The 18,899-nt window shown below is 42.5% G+C and overlaps 7 non-coding genes across 7 annotated transcripts; all 7 read right to left on the bottom strand.

The window, feature by feature from the left end:
* Positions 1-421: 421 nt before the first annotated feature.
* trnai-aau (transfer RNA isoleucine (anticodon AAU)) lies at positions 422-495 on the bottom strand. Its single transcript has one exon. It is a non-coding gene; the product is annotated as a tRNA-Ile (tRNA).
* Positions 496-3,373: 2,878 nt separating this feature from the next.
* Positions 3,374-3,447, bottom strand: trnai-aau (transfer RNA isoleucine (anticodon AAU)). The gene has a single exon. It is a non-coding gene; the product is annotated as a tRNA-Ile (tRNA).
* A 2,853-nt stretch (positions 3,448-6,300) lies between these two features.
* Positions 6,301-6,374, bottom strand: trnai-aau (transfer RNA isoleucine (anticodon AAU)). The gene has a single exon. It is a non-coding gene; the product is annotated as a tRNA-Ile (tRNA).
* A 2,906-nt stretch (positions 6,375-9,280) lies between these two features.
* Positions 9,281-9,354, bottom strand: trnai-aau (transfer RNA isoleucine (anticodon AAU)). Its single transcript has one exon. It is a non-coding gene; the product is annotated as a tRNA-Ile (tRNA).
* Positions 9,355-12,278: 2,924 nt separating this feature from the next.
* On the bottom strand, positions 12,279-12,352 carry trnai-aau (transfer RNA isoleucine (anticodon AAU)). The gene has a single exon. It is a non-coding gene; the product is annotated as a tRNA-Ile (tRNA).
* Positions 12,353-15,250: 2,898 nt separating this feature from the next.
* Positions 15,251-15,324, bottom strand: trnai-aau (transfer RNA isoleucine (anticodon AAU)). Its single transcript has one exon. It is a non-coding gene; the product is annotated as a tRNA-Ile (tRNA).
* Positions 15,325-18,215: 2,891 nt separating this feature from the next.
* trnai-aau (transfer RNA isoleucine (anticodon AAU)) lies at positions 18,216-18,289 on the bottom strand. The gene has a single exon. It is a non-coding gene; the product is annotated as a tRNA-Ile (tRNA).
* Positions 18,290-18,899: the final 610 nt, after the last annotated feature.

Raw genomic sequence — 18,899 nt, 5'->3', positions numbered from 1 at the left:
GTGTGTGTGTGTGTGTGTGTGTGTGTGTGTGTGTGTGTGTGTGTGTGTGTGTGTGTGTGTGTGTGTGTGTGTGTGTGTGTGTGTGTGTGTGTGTGTGTGTGTGTGTGTGTGTGTGTGTGTGTGTGTGTGTGTAAATAATAAATGAATCAAATGATTGATGGACCCGTCTATCTGTTTCTTCACCATTCTGTCCCTCTGTCTCTTAGTCCATGAAGTCCCTGTCCTCCTCCCTTCCTTGTATAATAAAAAACGAATGAAAACTCCTACAATGAAAAAAAAAACTCCTACATTAAAATGTCACTCCACAATGATCCAACAATCGACAACTCATACTACTAATTTAAAATGCACATTGTAAACCCCAATCAATAGAGTTGTGAGACACTGTAGACATACACAGTAGGGTAAAAACAAAGTTATCTGGACAGTACGGGTATCGAACCCGCGACCTTCGCGTTATTAGCACGACGCTCTAACCAACTGAGCTAACCGGCCTTAGGTAATACTAAATCTACGGATAAAGGTGGAAATAACTACTCCGTACTAAATAAGAGGTCAAGACATTCCATAACAAATCCATCACCTATTGAGAAATAAACATGGAGAAGAGCCCCTCAGCAAGCTGCTCCCGGAGCTCTGTTCACAAACACACCCCACAGGGCTCCAGGACAGAAACACAATTATGTGTGTGGATGAAGCACTTCATTTGGCATTGGGAAAAACACGAGATGAACTGCTGCAAACCAAGACCCGCTAAAGCTAAAGAACACTCCGTAATGTTCACAACGACATAAACTTTGAACTCGCGAAAAATGGGAGTTGCGGTCAAAGTGGCACATTATAACATCGGACCCATTTTTGCCGGCGGAATTTACAAGTCCACCACTTATTGTGTGTAGAAGAGGTCGCAATTTACGCGATAAATTAGTCCATGCCAACTGCCAACCACAAAAGAAAACCAGCCAGGCTCTTTTACGCCCTCTTCCAAATGGTAGCTATAAATGCAGAGGATGCGCACAGTGCAACAACATGATGAAGTGTGAATATCTCTGCCACCCACACACAGGAAAACGATCCCAAATAAATGACATGATTACGTGTTCCACCACCCATGTTATCTACATTATCAAATGTCCATGATTACTCTGATGTTTCTCGTACGATGTACCCAATGATTAGGTAGGTGGGTCTATGTGTCCTCATCGTGGTTTTACAGATGTGTTTAATGCGTCTTATTTACACATTTTATTTCAATATTGATGAAATGTATGTTGTATTTGGTTGCAGGTATTAGTATTTCCTTCACCTCCGACCCCTGTCGATGCGTGGAACGGATGTGGGCGGGGCTAGGTCTACACAACGGTGCTAATTAAAATAAATAAATACGATACGTAAAAGCTTATTCAAGATTAGTGATACAGAAGTTCCAGGGAAAATGAAGGATAGTATGTGTAATATTTACTGTAAAGTTTAATTGTTTATTTCCCTATTGTATATTATCTACTTAATTTGCTTTGGCAATGTTAACATATGTTTCCCATGCCAGTAAAGCCCCTTGAATTGAATTGAAATTGAATTGAGAGAGAGACAGAAAGTTAGAAAGAGAGAGAAAGAAACAGTGAAAGACAGAAAGAGAGAGTAAGGAGTGGAGAAAGAGAGAGTAAGGAGTGGAGAAAGAGAGAGTAAGGAGTGGAGAAAGAGAGAGAAAGAGAGAGTAATGGTGGAGTGGAGAAAAGAGAGAGAGTAAGGAGTGGAGAAAGAGAGAGTAAGGAGTGGAGAAAGACAGAAAGAGAGAGTAATGAGTGGAGAAAGAGAGAGTAAGGAGTGGAGAAAGACAGAGAGAGAAAGTAAGGAGTGGAGACAGACAGAGAGAGAGAGAGTAAGGAGTGGAGAAAGAGAGAGTAAGGAGTGGAGAAAGACAGACAGAGAGTAAGGAGTGGAGAAAGAGATAGTAAGGAGTGGAGAAAGAGAGACAGAGAGTAAGGAGTGGAGAAAGAGAGAAAAGGAGAGGAGAAAGAGAGAGTAAGGAGTGGAGAAAGACAGAAAGAGAGAGTAAGGAGTGGAGAAAGAGAAAGTAAGGAGTGGAGAAAGACAGAGAGAGAGTGTAAGGAGTGGAAAGAAAAGATAAAGGAAAAAGAGAGAGAGAGAGTAAGGAGTGGAAAAGACAGAGACAGAAAGAGAGAGAGTAAGGAGTGGAGAAAGACAGAGAGAGAGAGTAAGGAGTGGAGAAAGAGAGAGTAAGGAGTGGAGAAAGAGAGACAGAGAGTAAGGAGTGGAGAAAGAGAGAGTAAGGAGTGGAGAAAGAGAGAGTAGGGAGTGGACAACGAGAGAGTAATGAGTGGAGAAAGACGGAAAGAGAGAGTAAGGAGAGGAGAAAGAGAGAGTAAGGAGTGGAGAAAGACAAAGAGAGAGGAAAGAGTGGAAAAGACAGAAAGAGAGAGTAAGGAGTGGAGAACGCTAGAAAGAGAGAGTAAGGAGTGGAGAAAGAGAGAGTAAGGAATGGAGAAAGAGAGAGTAAGGAGTGGAGAAAGACAGAGAGAGAGAGTAAGGAGTGGAGAAAGAGAGAGTAAGGAGTGGAGAAAGACAGACAGAGAGTAAGGAGTGGAGAAAGAGATAGTAAGGAGTGGAGAAAGAGAGACAGAGAGTAAGGAGTGGAGAAAGAGAGAGTAAGGAGTGGACAACGAGAGAGTAATGAGTGGAGAAAGACAGAAAGAGAGAGTAAGGAGAGGAGAAAGAGAGAGTAAGGAGTGGAGAAAGACAAAGAGAGAGGAAAGAGTGGAAAAAGACAGAAAGAGAGAGTAAGGAGTGGAGAAAGAGAGAGTAAGGAGTGGAGAAAGAGAGAGGGTGCAGCTGTCTGTTGGCTCTTTACCTCTCTGTACTTAATGTCCTTCTCAAGTTAATGAGTGACCAAGTGAGCAAGGGGAAAGGTTGGTGTGTGTGTGTGTGTGTGTGTGTGTGTGTGTGTGTGTGTGTGTGTGTGTGTGTGTGTGTGTGTGTGTGTGTGTGTGTGTGTGTGTGTGTGTGTGTGTGTGTGTGTGTGTGTGTGTGTGTGTGTGTGTGTGTGTGTGTGTGTGTGTGTGTGTAAATAATAAATGAATCAAATGATTGATGGACCCATCTATCTGTTTCTTCACCATTCTGTCCCTCTGTCTCTTAGTCCATGAAGTCCCTGTCCTCCTCCCTTCCTTGTATAATAAAAAACGAATGAAAACTCCTACAATGAAAAAAAAAAACTCCTACATTAAAATGTCACTCCACAATGATCCAACAATCGACAACTCATACTACTAATTTAAAATGCACATTGTAAACCCCAATCAATAGAGTTGTGAGACACTGTAGACATACACAGTAGGGTAAAAACAAAGTTATCTGGCCAGTACGGGTATCGAACCCGCGACCTTCGCGTTATTAGCACGACGCTCTAACCAACTGAGCTAACCGGCCTTAGGTAATACTAAATCTACGGATAAAGGTGGAAATAACTACTCCGTACTAAATAAGAGGTCAAGACATTCCATAACAAATCCATCACCTATTGAGAAATAAACATGGAGAAGAGCCCCCTCAGCAAGCTGCTCCCGGAGCTCTGTTCACAAACACACCCCACAGGGCTCCAGGACAGAAACACAATTATGTGTGTGGATGAAGCACTTCATTTGGCATTGGGAAAAACACGAGATGAACTGCTGCAAACCAAGACCCGCTAAAGCTAAAGAACACTCCGTAATGTTCACAACGACATAAACTTTGAACTCGCGAAAAATGGGAGTTGCGGTCAAAGTGGCACATTATAACATCGGACCCATTTTTGCCGGCGGAATTTACAAGTCCACCACTTATTGTGTGTAGAAGAGGTCGCAATTTACGCGATAAATTAGTCCATGCCAACTGCCAACCACAAAAGAAAACCAGCCAGGCTCTTTTACGCCCTCTTCCAAATGGTAGCTATAAATGCAGAGGATGCACACAGTGCAACAACATGATGAAGTGTGAATATCTCTGCCACCCACACACAGGAAAACGATCCCAAATAAATGACATGATTACGTGTTCCACCACCCATGTTATCTACATTATCAAATGTCCATGATTACTCTGATGTTTCTCGTACGATGTACCCAATGATTAGGTAGGTGGGTCTATGTGTCCTCATCGTGGTTTTACAGATGTGTTTAATGCGTCTTATTTACACATTTTATTTCAATATTGATGAAATGTATGTTGTATTTGGTTGCAGGTATTAGTATTTCCTTCACCTCCGACCCCTGTCGATGCGTGGAACGGATGTGGGCGGGGCAAGGTCTACAGAACGGTGCTAATTAAAATAAATAAATACGATACGTAAAAGCTTATTCAAGATCAGTGATACAGAAGTTCCAGGGAAAAGGAAGGATAGTATGTGTAATATTTACTGTAAAGTTTAATTGTTTATTTCCCTTTTGTATATTATCTACTTAATTTGCTTTGGCAATGTTAACATATGTTTCCCATGCCAATAAAGCCCCTTGAATTGAATTGAAATTGAATTGAGAGAGAGACAGAAAGAAAGAGAGAGAAAGAAACAGTGAAAGACAGAAAGAGAGAGTAAGGAGTGGAGAAAGAGAGAGTAAGGAGTGGAGAAAGAGAGAGAGAGAGTAAGGAGTGGAGAAAGAGAGTAAGGAGTGGAGAAAGACAGAAAGAGAGAGTAATGAGTGGAGAAAGAGAGTAAGGAGTGGAGAAAGACAGAGAGAGAGAGTAAGGATAGGAGACAGACAGAGAGAGAGAGTAAGGAGTGGAGAAAGAGAGAGAGTAAGGAGTGGAGAAAGAGAGTAAGGAGTGGAGAAAGACAGAAAGAGAGAGTAATGAGTGGAGAAAGAGAGAGTAAGGAGTGGAGAAAGACAGAGAGAGAAAGTAAGGAGTGGAGACAGACAGAGAGAGAGAGAGTAAGGAGTGGAGAAAGACAGAAAGAGAGAGAAAGGAGAGGAGAAAGAGAGAGTAAGGAGTGGAGAAAGACAGAAAGAGAGAGTAAGGAGTGGAGAAAGAGAAAGTAAGGAGTGGAGAAAGACAGAGAGAGAGTGTAAGGAGTGGAGAAAGATAAAGAGAGAGTAAGGAGTGGAAAAAGACAGAAAGAGAGAGAGTAAGGAGTGTCAAGCTCCTCCCTTCCTTGAGAAAGACAGAGAGAGAGAGTAAGGAGTGGAGAAAGAGAGAGTAAGGAGTGGAGAAAGACAGACAGAGAGTAAGGAGTGGAGAAAGAGATAGTAAGGAGTGGAGAAAGAGAGACAGAGAGTAAGGAGTGGAGAAAGAGAGAGTAAGGAGTGGAGAAAGAGAGAGTAGGGAGTGGACAACGAGAGAGTAATGAGTGGAGAAAGACAGAAAGAGAGAGTAAGGAGAGGAGAAAGAGAGAGTAAGGAGTGGAGAAAGACAAAGAGAGAGGAAAGAGTGGAAAAAGACAGAAAGAGAGAGTAAGGAGTGGAGAACGCTAGAAAGAGAGATTGAGGAGTGGAGAAAGAGAGAGTAAGGAATGGAGAAAGAGAGAGTAAGGAGTGGAGAAAGACAGAGAGAGAGAGTAAGGAGTGGAGAAAGAGAGAGTAAGGAGTGGAGAAAGACAGACAGAGAGTAAGGAGTGGAGAAAGAGATAGTAAGGAGTGGAGAAAGAGAGACAGAGAGTAAGGAGTGGAGAAAGAGAGAGTAAGGAGTGGAGAAAGAGAGAGTAAGGAGTGGACAACGAGAGAGTAATGAGTGGAGAAAGACAGAAAGAGAGAGTAAGGAGAGGAGAAAGAGAGAGTAAGGAGTGGAGAAAGAGAGAGGGTGCAGCTGTCTGTTGGCTCTTTACCTCTCTGTACTTAATGTCCTTCTCAAGTTAATGAGTGACCAAGTGAGCAAGGGGAAAGGTTGGTGTGTGTGTGTGTGTGTGTGTGTGTGTGTGTGTGTGTGTGTGTGTGTGTGTGTGTGTGTGTGTGTGTGTGTGTGTGTGTGTGTGTGTGTGTGTGTGTGTGTGTGTGTGTGTGTGTGTGTGTGTGTGTGTGTAAAAATAATAAATGAATCAAATGATTGATGGACCCGTCTATCTGTTTCTTCACCATTCTGTCCCTCTGTCTCTTAGTCCATGAAGTCCCTGTCCTCCTCCCTTCCTTGTATAATAAAAAACGAATGAAAACTCCTACAATGAAAAAAAAAACTCCTACATTAAAATGTCACTCCACAATGATCCAACAATCGACAACTCATACTACTAATTTAAAATGCACATTGTAAACCCCAATCAATAGAGTTGTGAGACACTGTAGACATACACAGTAGGGTAAAAACAAAGTTATCTGGCCAGTACGGGTATCGAACCCGCGACCTTCGCGTTATTAGCACGACGCTCTAACCAACTGAGCTAACCGGCCTTAGGTAATACTAAATCTACGGATAAAGGTGGAAATAACTACTCCGTACTAAATAAGAGGTCAAGACATTCCATAACAAATCCATCACCTATTGAGAAATAAACATGGAGAAGAGCCCCCTCAGCAAGCTGCTCCCGGAGCTCTGTTCACAAACACACCCCACAGGGCTCCAGGACAGAAACACAATTATGTGTGTGGATGAAGCACTTCATTTGGCATTGGGAAAAACACGAGATGAACTGCTGCAAACCAAGACCCGCTAAAGCTAAAGAACACTCCGTAATGTTCACAACGACATAAACTTTGAACTCGCGAAAAATGGGAGTTGCGGTCAAAGTGGCACATTATAACATCGGACCCATTTTTGCCGGCGGAATTTACAAGTCCACCACTTATTGTGTGTAGAAGAGGTCGCAATTTACGCGATAAATTAGTCCATGCCAACTGCCAACCACAAAAGAAAACCAGCCAGGCTCTTTTACGCCCTCTTCCAAATGGTAGCTATAAATGCAGAGGATGCACACAGTGCAACAACATGATGAAGTGTGAATATCTCTGCCACCCACACACAGGAAAACGATCCCAAATAAATGACATGATTACGTGTTCCACCACCCATGTTATCTACATTATCAAATGTCCATGATTACTCTGATGTTTCTCGTACGATGTACCCAATGATTAGGTAGGTGGGTCTATGTGTCCTCATCGTGGTTTTACAGATGTGTTTAATGCGTCTTATTTACACATTTTATTTCAATATTGATGAAATGTATGTTGTATTTGGTTGCAGGTATTAGTATTTCCTTCACCTCCGACCCCTGTCGATGCGTGGAACGGATGTGGGCGGGGCAAGGTCTACAGAACGGTGCTAATTAAAATAAATAAATACGATACGTAAAAGCTTATTCAAGATCAGTGATACAGAAGTTCCAGGGAAAAGGAAGGATAGTATGTGTAATATTTACTGTAAAGTTTAATTGTTTATTTCCCTTTTGTATATTATCTACTTAATTTGCTTTGGCAATGTTAACATATGTTTCCCATGCCAATAAAGCCCCTTGAATTGAATTGAAATTGAATTGAGAGAGAGACAGAAAGAAAGAGAGAGAAAGAAACAGTGAAAGACAGAAAGAGAGAGTAAGGAGTGGAGAAAGAGAGAGTAAGGAGTGGAGAAAGAGAGAGAGAGAGAGTAAGGAGTGGAGAAAGAGAGTAAGGAGTGGAGAAAGACAGAAAGAGAGAGTAATGAGTGGAGAAAGAGAGTAAGGAGTGGAGAAAGACAGAGAGAGAGAGTAAGGATAGGAGACAGACAGAGAGAGAGAGTAAGGAGTGGAGAAAGAGAGAGAGTAAGGAGTGGAGAAAGAGAGTAAGGAGTGGAGAAAGACAGAAAGAGAGAGTAATGAGTGGAGAAAGAGAGAGTAAGGAGTGGAGAAAGACAGAGAGAGAAAGTAAGGAGTGGAGACAGACAGAGAGAGAGAGAGTAAGGAGTGGAGAAAGACAGAAAGAGAGAGAAAGGAGAGGAGAAAGAGAGAGTAAGGAGTGGAGAAAGACAGAAAGAGAGAGTAAGGAGTGGAGAAAGAGAAAGTAAGGAGTGGAGAAAGACAGAGAGAGAGAGTGTAAGGAGTGGAGAAAGATAAAGAGAGAGTAAGGAGTGGAGAAAGACAGAGAGAGAGAGTAAGGAGTGGAGAAAGACAGAGAGAGAGAGTAAGGAGTGGAGAAAGAGAGAGTAAGGAGTGGAGAAAGACAGACAGAGAGTAAGGAGTGGAGAAAGAGATAGTAAGGAGTGGAGAAAGAGAGACAGAGAGTAAGGAGTGGAGAAAGAGAGAGTAAGGAGTGGAGAAAGAGAGAGTAAGGAGTGGACAACGAGAGAGTAATGAGTGGAGAAAGACAGAAAGAGAGAGTAAGGAGAGGAGAAAGAGAGAGTAAGGAGTGGAGAAAGACAAAGAGAGAGGAAAGAGTGGAAAAAGACAGAAAGAGAGAGTAAGGAGTGGAGAACGCTAGAAAGAGAGATTAAGGAGTGGAGAAAGAGAGAGTAAGGAATGGAGAAAGAGAGAGTAAGGAGTGGAGAAAGACAGAGAGAGAGAGTAAGGAGTGGAGAAAGAGAGAGTAAGGAGTGGAGAAAGACAGACAGAGAGTAAGGAGTGGAGAAAGAGATAGTAAGGAGTGGAGAAAGAGAGACAGAGAGTAAGGAGTGGAGAAAGAGAGAGTAAGGAGTGGAGAAAGAGAGAGTAAGGAGTGGACAACGAGAGAGTAATGAGTGGAGAAAGACAGAAAGAGAGAGTAAGGAGAGGAGAAAGAGAGAGTAAGGAGTGGAGAAAGACAAAGAGAGAGGAAAGAGTGGAAAAAGACAGAAAGAGAGAGTGGAGAAAGAGAGAGTAAGGAGTGGAGAAAGAGAGAGGGTGCAGCTGTCTGTTGGCTCTTTACCTCTCTGTACTTAATGTCCTTCTCAAGTTAATGAGTGACCAAGTGAGCAAGGGGAAAGGTTGGTGTGTGTGTGTGTGTGTGTGTGTGTGTGTGTGTGTGTGTGTGTGTGTGTGTGTGTGTGTGTGTGTGTGTGTGTGTGTGTGTGTGTGTGTGTGTGTGTGTGTGTGTGTGTGTGTGTGTGTGTGTGTGTGTAAATAATAAATGAATCAAATGTTTGATGGACCCGTCTATCTGTTTCTTCACCATTCTGTCCCTCTGTCTCTTAGTCCATGAAGTCCCTGTCCTCCTCCCTTCCTTGTATAATAAAAAACGAATGAAAACTCCTACAATGAAAAAAAAAACCTCCTACATTAAAATGTCACTCCACAATGATCCAACAATCGACAACTCATACTACTAATTTAAAATGCACATTGTAAACCCCAATCAATAGAGTTGTGAGACACTGTAGACATACACAGTAGGGTAAAAACAAAGTTATCTGGACAGTACGGGTATCGAACCCGCGACCTTCGCGTTATTAGCACGACGCTCTAACCAACTGAGCTAACCGGCCTTAGGTAATACTAAAACTACGGATAAAGGTGGAAATAACTACTCCGTACTAAATAAGAGGTCAAGACATTCCATAACAAATCCATCACCTATTGAGAAATAAACATGGAGAAGAGCCCCCTCAGCAAGCTGCTCCCGGAGCTCTGTTCACAAACACACCCCACAGGGCTCCAGGACAGAAACACAATTATGTGTGTGGATGAAGCACTTCATTTGGCATTGGGAAAAACACGAGATGAACTGCTGCAAACCAAGACCCGCTAAAGCTAAAGAACACTCCGTAATGTTCACAACGACATAAACTTTGAACTCGCGAAAAATGGGAGTTGCGGTCAAAGTGGCACATTATAACATCGGACCCATTTTTGCCGGCGGAATTTACAAGTCCACCACTTATTGTGTGTAGAAGAGGTCGCAATTTACGCGATAAATTAGTCCATGCCAACTGCCAACCACAAAAGAAAACCAGCCAGGCTCTTTTACGCCCTCTTCCAAATGGTAGCTATAAATGCAGAGGATGCGCACAGTGCAACAACATGATGAAGTGTGAATATCTCTGCCACCCACACACAGGAAAACGATCCCAAATAAATGACATGATTACGTGTTCCACCACCCATGTTATCTACATTATCAAATGTCCATGATTACTCTGATGTTTCTCGTACGATGTACCCAATGATTAGGTAGGTGGGTCTATGTGTCCTCATCGTGGTTTTACAGATGTGTTTAATGCGTCTTATTTACACATTTTATTTCAATATTGATGAAATGTATGTTGTATTTGGTTGCAGGTATTAGTATTTCCTTCACCTCCGACCCCTGTCGATGCGTGGAACGGATGTGGGCGGGGCTAGGTCTACACAACGGTGCTAATTAAAATAAATAAATACGATACGTAAAAGCTTATTCAAGATTAGTGATACAGAAGTTCCAGGGAAAATGAAGGATAGTATGTGTAATATTTACTGTAAAGTTTAATTGTTTATTTCCCTATTGTATATTATCTACTTAATTTGCTTTGGCAATGTTAACATATGTTTCCCATGCCAGTAAAGCCCCTTGAATTGAATTGAAATTGAATTGAGAGAGAGACAGAAAGAAAGAGAGAGAAAGAAACAGTGAAAGACAGAAAGAGAGAGTAAGGAGTGGAGAAAGAGAGAGTAAGGAGTGGAGAAAGAGAGAGTAAGGAGTGGAGAAAGAGAGAGAGAGAGAGTAAGGAGTGGAGAAAGAGAGTAAGGAGTGGAGAAAGACAGAAAGAGAGAGTAATGAGTGGAGAAAGAGAGAGTAAGGAGTGGAGAAAGACAGAGAGAGAGAGTAAGGAGTGGAGACAGACAGAGAGAGAGAGTAAGGAGTGGAGAAAGAGAGAGAGTAAGGAGTGGAGAAAGAGAGTAAGGAGTGGAGAAAGACAGAAAGAGAGAGTAATGAGTGGAGAAAGAGAGAGTAAGGAGTGGAGAAAGACAGAGAGAGAAAGTAAGGAGTGGAGACAGACAGAGAGAGAGAGAGTAAGGAGTGGAGAAAGAGAGAGTAAGGAGTGGAGAAAGACAGACAGAGAGTAAGGAGTGGAGAAAGAGATAGTAAGGAGTGGAGAAAGAGAGACAGAGAGTAAGGAGTGGAGAAAGAGAGAGAAAGAAGAGGAGAAAGAGAGAGTAAGGAGTGGAGAAAGACAGAAAGAGAGAGTAAGGAGTGGAGAAAGAGAAAGTAAGGAGTGGAGAAAGACAGAGAGAGAGTGTAAGGAGTGGAGAAAGATAAAGAGAGAGTAAGGAGTGGAAAAAGACAGAAAGAGAGAGAGTAAGGAGTGGAGAAAGACAGAGAGAGAGAGTAAGGAGTGGAGAAAGAGAGAGTAAGGAGTGGAGAAAGAGAGACAGAGAGTAAGGAGTGGAGAAAGAGAGAGTAAGGAGTGGAGAAAGAGAGAGTAGGGAGTGGACAACGAGAGAGTAATGAGTGGAGAAAGACGGAAAGAGAGAGTAAGGAGAGGAGAAAGAGAGAGTAAGGAGTGGAGAAAGACAAAGAGAGAGGAAAGAGTGGAAAAATACAGAAAGAGAGAGTAAGGAGTGGAGAACGCTAGAAAGAGAGAGTAAGGAGTGGAGAAAGAGAGAGTAAGGAATGGAGAAAGAGAGAGTAAGGAGTGGAGAAAGACAGAGAGAGAGAGTAAGGAGTGGAGAAAGAGAGAGTAAGGAGTGGAGAAAGACAGACAGAGAGTAAGGAGTGGAGAAAGAGATAGTAAGGAGTGGAGAAAGAGAGACAGAGAGTAAGGAGTGGAGAAAGAGAGAGTAAGGAGTGGACAACGAGAGAGTAATGAGTGGAGAAAGACAGAAAGAGAGAGTAAGGAGAGGAGAAAGAGAGAGTAAGGAGTGGAGAAAGACAAAGAGAGAGGAAAGAGTGGAAAAAGACAGAAAGAGAGAGTAAGGAGTGGAGAAAGAGAGAGTAAGGAGTGGAGAAAGAGAGAGGGTGCAGCTGTCTGTTGGCTCTTTACCTCTCTGTACTTAATGTCCTTCTCAAGTTAATGAGTGACCAAGTGAGCAAGGGGAAAGGTTGGTGTGTGTGTGTGTGTGTGTGTGTGTGTGTGTGTGTGTGTGTGTGTGTGTGTGTGTGTGTGTGTGTGTGTGTGTGTGTGTGTGTGTGTGTGTGTGTAAAAATAATAAATGAATCAAATGATTGATGGACCCGTCTATCTGTTTCTTCACCATTCTGTCCCTCTGTCTCTTAGTCCATGAAGTCCCTGTCCTCCTCCCTTCCTTGTATAATAAAAAACGAATGAAAACTCCTACAATGAAAAAAAAAACTCCTACATTAAAATGTCACTCCACAATGATCCAACAATCGACAACTCATACTACTAATTTAAAATGCACATTGTAAACCCCAATCAATAGAGTTGTGAGACACTGTAGACATACACAGTAGGGTAAAAACTAAGTTATCTGGCCAGTACGGGTATCGAACCCGCGACCTTCTCGTTATTAGCACGACGCTCTAACCAACTGAGCTAACCGGCCTTAGGTAATACTAAATCTACGGATAAAGGTGGAAATAACTACTCCGTACTAAATAAGAGGTCAAGACATTCCATAACAAATCCATCACCTATTGAGAAATAAACATGGAGAAGAGCCCCTCAGCAAGCTGCTCCCGGAGCTCTGTTCACAAACACACCCCACAGGGCTCCAGGACAGAAACACAATTATGTGTGTGGATGAAGCACTTCATTTGGCATTGGGAAAAACACGAGATGAACTGCTGCAAACCAAGACCCGCTAAAGCTAAAGAACACTCCGTAATGTTCACAACGACATAAACTTTGAACTCGCGAAAAATGGGAGTTGCGGTCAAAGTGGCACATTATAACATCGGACCCATTTTTGCCGGCGGAATTTACAAGTCCACCACTTATTGTGTGTAGAAGAGGTCGCAATTTACGCGATAAATTAGTCCATGCCAACTGCCAACCACAAAAGAAAACCAGCCAGGCTCTTTTACGCCCTCTTCCAAATGGTAGCTATAAATGCAGAGGATGCACACAGTGCAACAACATGATGAAGTGTGAATATCTCTGCCACCCACACACAGGAAAACGATCCCAAATAAATGACATGATTACGTGTTCCACCACCCATGTTATCTACATTATCAAATGTCCATGATTACTCTGATGTTTCTCGTACGATGTACCCAATGATTAGGTAGGTGGGTCTATGTGTCCTCATCGTGGTTTTACAGATGTGTTTAATGCGTCTTATTTACACATTTTATTTCAATATTGATGAAATGTATGTTGTATTTGGTTGCAGGTATTAGTATTTCCTTCACCTCCGACCCCTGTCGATGCGTGGAACGGATGTGGGCGGGGCAAGGTCTACAGAACGGTGCTAATTAAAATAAATAAATACGATACGTAAAAGCTTATTCAAGATCAGTGATACAGAAGTTCCAGGGAAAAGGAAGGATAGTATGTGTAATATTTACTGTAAAGTTTAATTGTTTATTTCCCTTTTGTATATTATCTACTTAATTTGCTTTGGCAATGTTAACATATGTTTCCCATGCCAATAAAGCCCCTTGAATTGAATTGAAATTGAATTGAGAGAGAGACAGAAAGAAAGAGAGAGAAAGAAACAGTGAAAGACAGAAAGAGAGAGTAAGGAGTGGAGAAAGAGAGAGTAAGGAGTGGAGAAAGAGAGAGAGAGAGAGTAAGGAGTGGAGAAAGAGAGTAAGGAGTGGAGAAAGACAGAAAGAGAGAGTAATGAGTGGAGAAAGAGAGTAAGGAGTGGAGAAAGACAGAGAGAGAGAGTAAGGATAGGAGACAGACAGAGAGAGAGAGTAAGGAGTGGAGAAAGAGAGAGAGTAAGGAGTGGAGAAAGAGAGTAAGGAGTGGAGAAAGACAGAAAGAGAGAGTAATGAGTGGAGAAAGAGAGAGTAAGGAGTGGAGAAAGACAGAGAGAGAAAGTAAGGAGTGGAGACAGACAGAGAGAGAGAGAGTAAGGAGTGGAGAAAGACAGAAAGAGAGAGAAAGGAGAGGAGAAAGAGAGAGTAAGGAGTGGAGAAAGACAGAAAGAGAGAGTAAGGAGTGGAGAAAGAGAAAGTAAGGAGTGGAGAAAGACAGAGAGAGAGTGTAAGGAGTGGAGAAAGATAAAGAGAGAGTAAGGAGTGGAAAAAGACAGAAAGAGAGAGAGTAAGGAGTGGAGAAAGACAGAGAGAGAGAGTAAGGAGTGGAGAAAGAGAGAGTAAGGAGTGGAGAAAGACAGACAGAGAGTAAGGAGTGGAGAAAGAGATAGTAAGGAGTGGAGAAAGAGAGACAGAGAGTAAGGAGTGGAGAAAGAGAGAGTAAGGAGTGGAGAAAGAGAGAGTAGGGAGTGGACAACAAGAGAGTAATGAGTGGAGAAAGACAGAAAGAGAGAGTAAGGAGAGGAGAAAGAGAGAGTAAGGAGTGGAGAAAGACAAAGAGAGAGGAAAGAGTGGAAAAAGACAGAAAGAGAGAGTAAGGAGTGGAGAACGCTAGAAAGAGAGATTAAGGAGTGGAGAAAGAGAGAGTAAGGAATGGAGAAAGAGAGAGTAAGGAGTGGAGAAAGACAGAGAGAGAGAGTAAGGAGTGGAGAAAGAGAGAGTAAGGAGTGGAGAAAGACAGACAGAGAGTAAGGAGTGGAGAAAGAGATAGTAAGGAGTGGAGAAAGAGAGACAGAGAGTAAGGAGTGGAGAAAGAGAGAGTAAGGAGTGGAGAAAGAGAGAGTAAGGAGTGGACAACGAGAGAGTAATGAGTGGAGAAAGACAGAAAGAGAGAGTAAGGAGAGGAGAAAGAGAGAGTAAGGAGTGGAGAAAGACAAAGAGAGAGGAAAGAGTGGAAAAAGACAGAAAGAGAGAGTGGAGAAAGAGAGAGTAAGGAGTGGAGAAAGAGAGAGGGTGCAGCTGTCTGTTGGCTCTTTACCTCTCTGTACTTAATGTCCTTCTCAAGTTAATGAGTGACCAAGTGAGCAAGGGGAAAGGTTGGTGTGTGTGTGTGTGTGTGTGTGTGTGTGTGTGTGTGTGTGTGTGTGTGTGTGTGTGTGTGTGTGTGTGTGTGTGTGTGTGTGTGTGTGTGTGTGTGTGTGTGTGTGTGTGTGTAAATAATAAATGAATCAAATGTTTGATGGACCCGTCTATCTGTTTCTTCACCATTCTGTCCCTCTGTCTCTTAGTCCATGAAGTCCCTGTCCTCCTCCCTTCCTTGTATAATAAAAAACGAATGAAAACTCCTACAATGAAAAAAAAAAAAAAAAAAACCTCCTACATTAAAATGTCACTCCACAATGATCCAACAATCGACAACTCATACTACTAATTTAAAATGCACATTGTAAACCCCAATCAATAGAGTTGTGAGACACTGTAGACATACACAGTAGGGTAAAAACTAAGTCATCTGGCCAGTACGGGTATCGAACCCGCGACCTTCGCGTTATTAGCACGACGCTCTAACCAACTGAGCTAACCGGCCTTAGGTAATACTCAATCTACGGATAAAGGTGGAAATAACTACACCGTACTAAATAAGAGGTCAAGACATTCCATAACAAATCCATCACCTATTGAGAAATAAACATGGAGAAGAGCCCCCTCAGCAAGCTGCTCCCGGAGCTCTGTTCACAAACACACCCCACAGGGCTCCAGGACAGAAACACAATTATGTGTGTGGATGAAGCACTTCATTTGGCATTGGGAAAAACACGAGATGAACTGCTGCAAACCAAGACCCGCTAAAGCTAAAGAACACTCCGTAATGTTCACAACGACATAAACTTTGAACTCGCGAAAAATGGGAGTTGCGGTCAAAGTGGCACATTATCACATCGGACCCATTTTTGCCGCGGAATTTACAAGTCCACCACTTATTGTGTGTAGAAGAGGTCGCAATTTACGCGATAAATTAGTCCATGCCAACTGCCAACCACAAAAGAAAACCAGCCAGGCTCTTTTACGCCCTCTTCCAAATGGTAGCTATAAATGCAGAGGATGCACACAGTGCAACAACATGATGAAGTGTGAATATCTCTGCCACCCACACACAGGAAAACGATCCCAAATAAATGACATGATTACGTGTTCCACCACCCATGTTATCTACATTATCAAATGTCCATGATTACTCTGATGTTTCTCGTACGATGTACCCAATGATTAGGTAGGTGGGTCTATGTGTCCTCATCGTGGTTTTACAGATGTGTTTAATGCGTCTTATTTACACATTTTATTTCAATATTGATGAAATGTATGTTGTATTTGGTTGCAGGTATTAGTATTTCCTTCACCTCCGACCCCTGTCGATGCGTGGAACGGATGTGGGCGGGGCAAGGTCTACAGAACGGTGCTAATTAAAATAAATAAATACGATACGTAAAAGCTTATTCAAGATCAGTGATACAGAAGTTCCAGGGAAAAGGAAGGATAGTATGTGTAATATTTACTGTAAAGTTTAATTGTTTATTTCCCTTTTGTATATTATCTACTTAATTTGCTTTGGCAATGTTAACATATGTTTCCCATGCCAATAAAGCCCCTTGAATTGAATTGAAATTGAATTGAGAGAGAGACAGAAAGAAAGAGAGAGAAAGAAACAGTGAAAGACAGAAAGAGAGAGTAAGGAGTGGAGAAAGAGAGAGTAAGGAGTGGAGAAAGAGAGAGAGAGAGAGTAAGGAGTGGAGAAAGAGAGTAAGGAGTGGAGAAAGACAGAAAGAGAGAGTAATGAGTGGAGAAAGAGAGTAAGGAGTGGAGAAAGACAGAGAGAGAGAGTAAGGATAGGAGACAGACAGAGAGAGAGAGTAAGGAGTGGAGAAAGAGAGAGAGTAAGGAGTGGAGAAAGAGAGTAAGGAGTGGAGAAAGACAGAAAGAGAGAGTAATGAGTGGAGAAAGAGAGAGTAAGGAGTGGAGAAAGACAGAGAGAGAAAGTAAGGAGTGGAGACAGACAGAGAGAGAGAGAGTAAGGAGTGGAGAAAGACAGAAAGAGAGAGAAAGGAGAGGAGAAAGAGAGAGTAAGGAGTGGAGAAAGACAGAAAGAGAGAGTAAGGAGTGGAGAAAGAGAAAGTAAGGAGTGGAGAAAGACAGAGAGAGAGTGTAAGGAGTGGAGAAAGATAAAGAGAGAGTAAGGAGTGGAAAAAGACATAAAGAGAGAGAGTAAGGAGTGGAGAAAGACAGAGAGAGAGAGTAAGGAGTGGAGAAAGAGAGAGTAAGGAGTGGAGAAAGACAGACAGAGAGTAAGGAGTGGAGAAAGAGATAGTAAGGAGTGGAGAAAGAGAGACAGAGAGTAAGGAGTGGAGAAAGAGAGAGTAAGGAGTGGAGAAAGAGAGAGTAGGGAGTGGACAACGAGAGAGTAATGAGTGGAGAAAGACAGAAAGAGAGAGTAAGGAGAGGAGAAAGAGAGAGTAAGGAGTGGAGAAAGACAAAGAGAGAGGAAAGAGTGGAAAAAGACAGAAAGAGAGAGTAAGGAGTGGAGAACGCTAGAAAGAGAGATTAAGGAGTGGAGAAAGAGAGAGTAAGGAATGGAGAAAGAGAGAGTAAGGAGTGGAGAAAGACAGAGAGAGAGAGTAAGGAGTGGAGAAAGAGAGAGTAAGGAGTGGAGAAAGACAGACAGAGAGTAAGGAGTGGAGAAAGAGATAGTAAGGAGTGGAGAAAGAGAGAGAGAGTAAGGAGTGGAGAAAGAGAGAGTAAGGAGTGGAGAAAGAGAGAGTAAGGAGTGGACAACGAGAGAGTAATGAGTGGAGAAAGACAGAAAGAGAGAGTAAGGAGAGGAGAAAGAGAGAGTAAGGAGTGGAGAAAGACAAAGAGAGAGGAAAGAGTGGAAAAAGACAGAAAGAGAGAGTGGAGAAAGAGAGAGTAAGGAGTGGAGAAAGAGAGAGGGTGCAGCTGTCTGTTGGCTCTTTACCTCTCTGTACTTAATGTCCTTCTCAAGTTAATGAGTGACCAAGTGAGCAAGGGGAAAGGTTGGTGTGTGTGTGTGTGTGTGTGTGTGTGTGTGTGTGTGTGTGTGTGTGTGTGTGTGTGTGTGTGTGTGTGTGTGTGTGTGTGTGTGTGTGTGTGTGTGTGTGTGTGTGTGTGTGTGTGTAAATAATAAATGAATCAAATGTTTGATGGACCCGTCTATCTGTTTCTTCACCATTCTGTCCCTCTGTCTCTTAGTCCATGAAGTCCCTGTCCTCCTCCCTTCCTTGTATAATAAAAAACGAATGAAAACTCCTACAATGAAAAAAAAAACCTCCTACATTAAAATGTCACTCCACAATGATCCAACAATCGACAACTCATACTACTAATTTAAAATGCACATTGTAAACCCCAATCAATAGAGTTGTGAGACACTGTAGACATACACAGTAGGGTAAAAACTAAGTCATCTGGCCAGTACGGGTATCGAACCCGCGACCTTCGCGTTATTAGCACGACGCTCTAACCAACTGAGCTAACCGGCCTTAGGTAATACTCAATCTACGGATAAAGGTGGAAATAACTACACCGTACTAAATAAGAGGTCAAGACATTCCATAAAAAATCCATCACCTATTGAGAAATAAACATGGAGAAGAGCCCCCTCAGCAAGCTGCTCCCGGAGCTCTGTTCACAAACACACCCCACAGGGCTCCAGGACAGAAACACAATTATGTGTGTGGATGAAGCACTTCATTTGGCATTGGGAAAAACACGAGATGAACTGCTTCAAACAAAGACCCGCGAAAGCTAAAGAACACTCCGTAATGTTAACAACGACATAAACTTTGAACTCGCGAAAAATGGGAGTTGCGGTCAAAAGTGGCACATTTTAACATCGGACCCATTTTTGCCGACGGAATTTACAACTCCACCACTTATTGTGTATAGAAGAGGTCGCAATTTACGCGATAAATTAGTCCATGCCAACTGCCAACCACAAAAGAAAACCAGCCAGGCTCTTTTACGCCCTCTTCCAAATGGTAGCTATAAATGCAGAGGATGCGCACAGTGCAACAACATGATGAAGTGTGAATATCTCTGCCACCCACACACAGGAAAACGATCCCAAATAAATGACATGATTACGTGTTC

Source organism: Oncorhynchus masou, unplaced genomic scaffold, assembly GCF_036934945.1.
Source record: "Oncorhynchus masou masou isolate Uvic2021 unplaced genomic scaffold, UVic_Omas_1.1 unplaced_scaffold_823, whole genome shotgun sequence".
Classification (NCBI taxonomy): Eukaryota; Metazoa; Chordata; class Actinopteri; order Salmoniformes; family Salmonidae; genus Oncorhynchus; species Oncorhynchus masou.
This window is presented reverse-complemented; position numbering and strand designations above follow the sequence as displayed.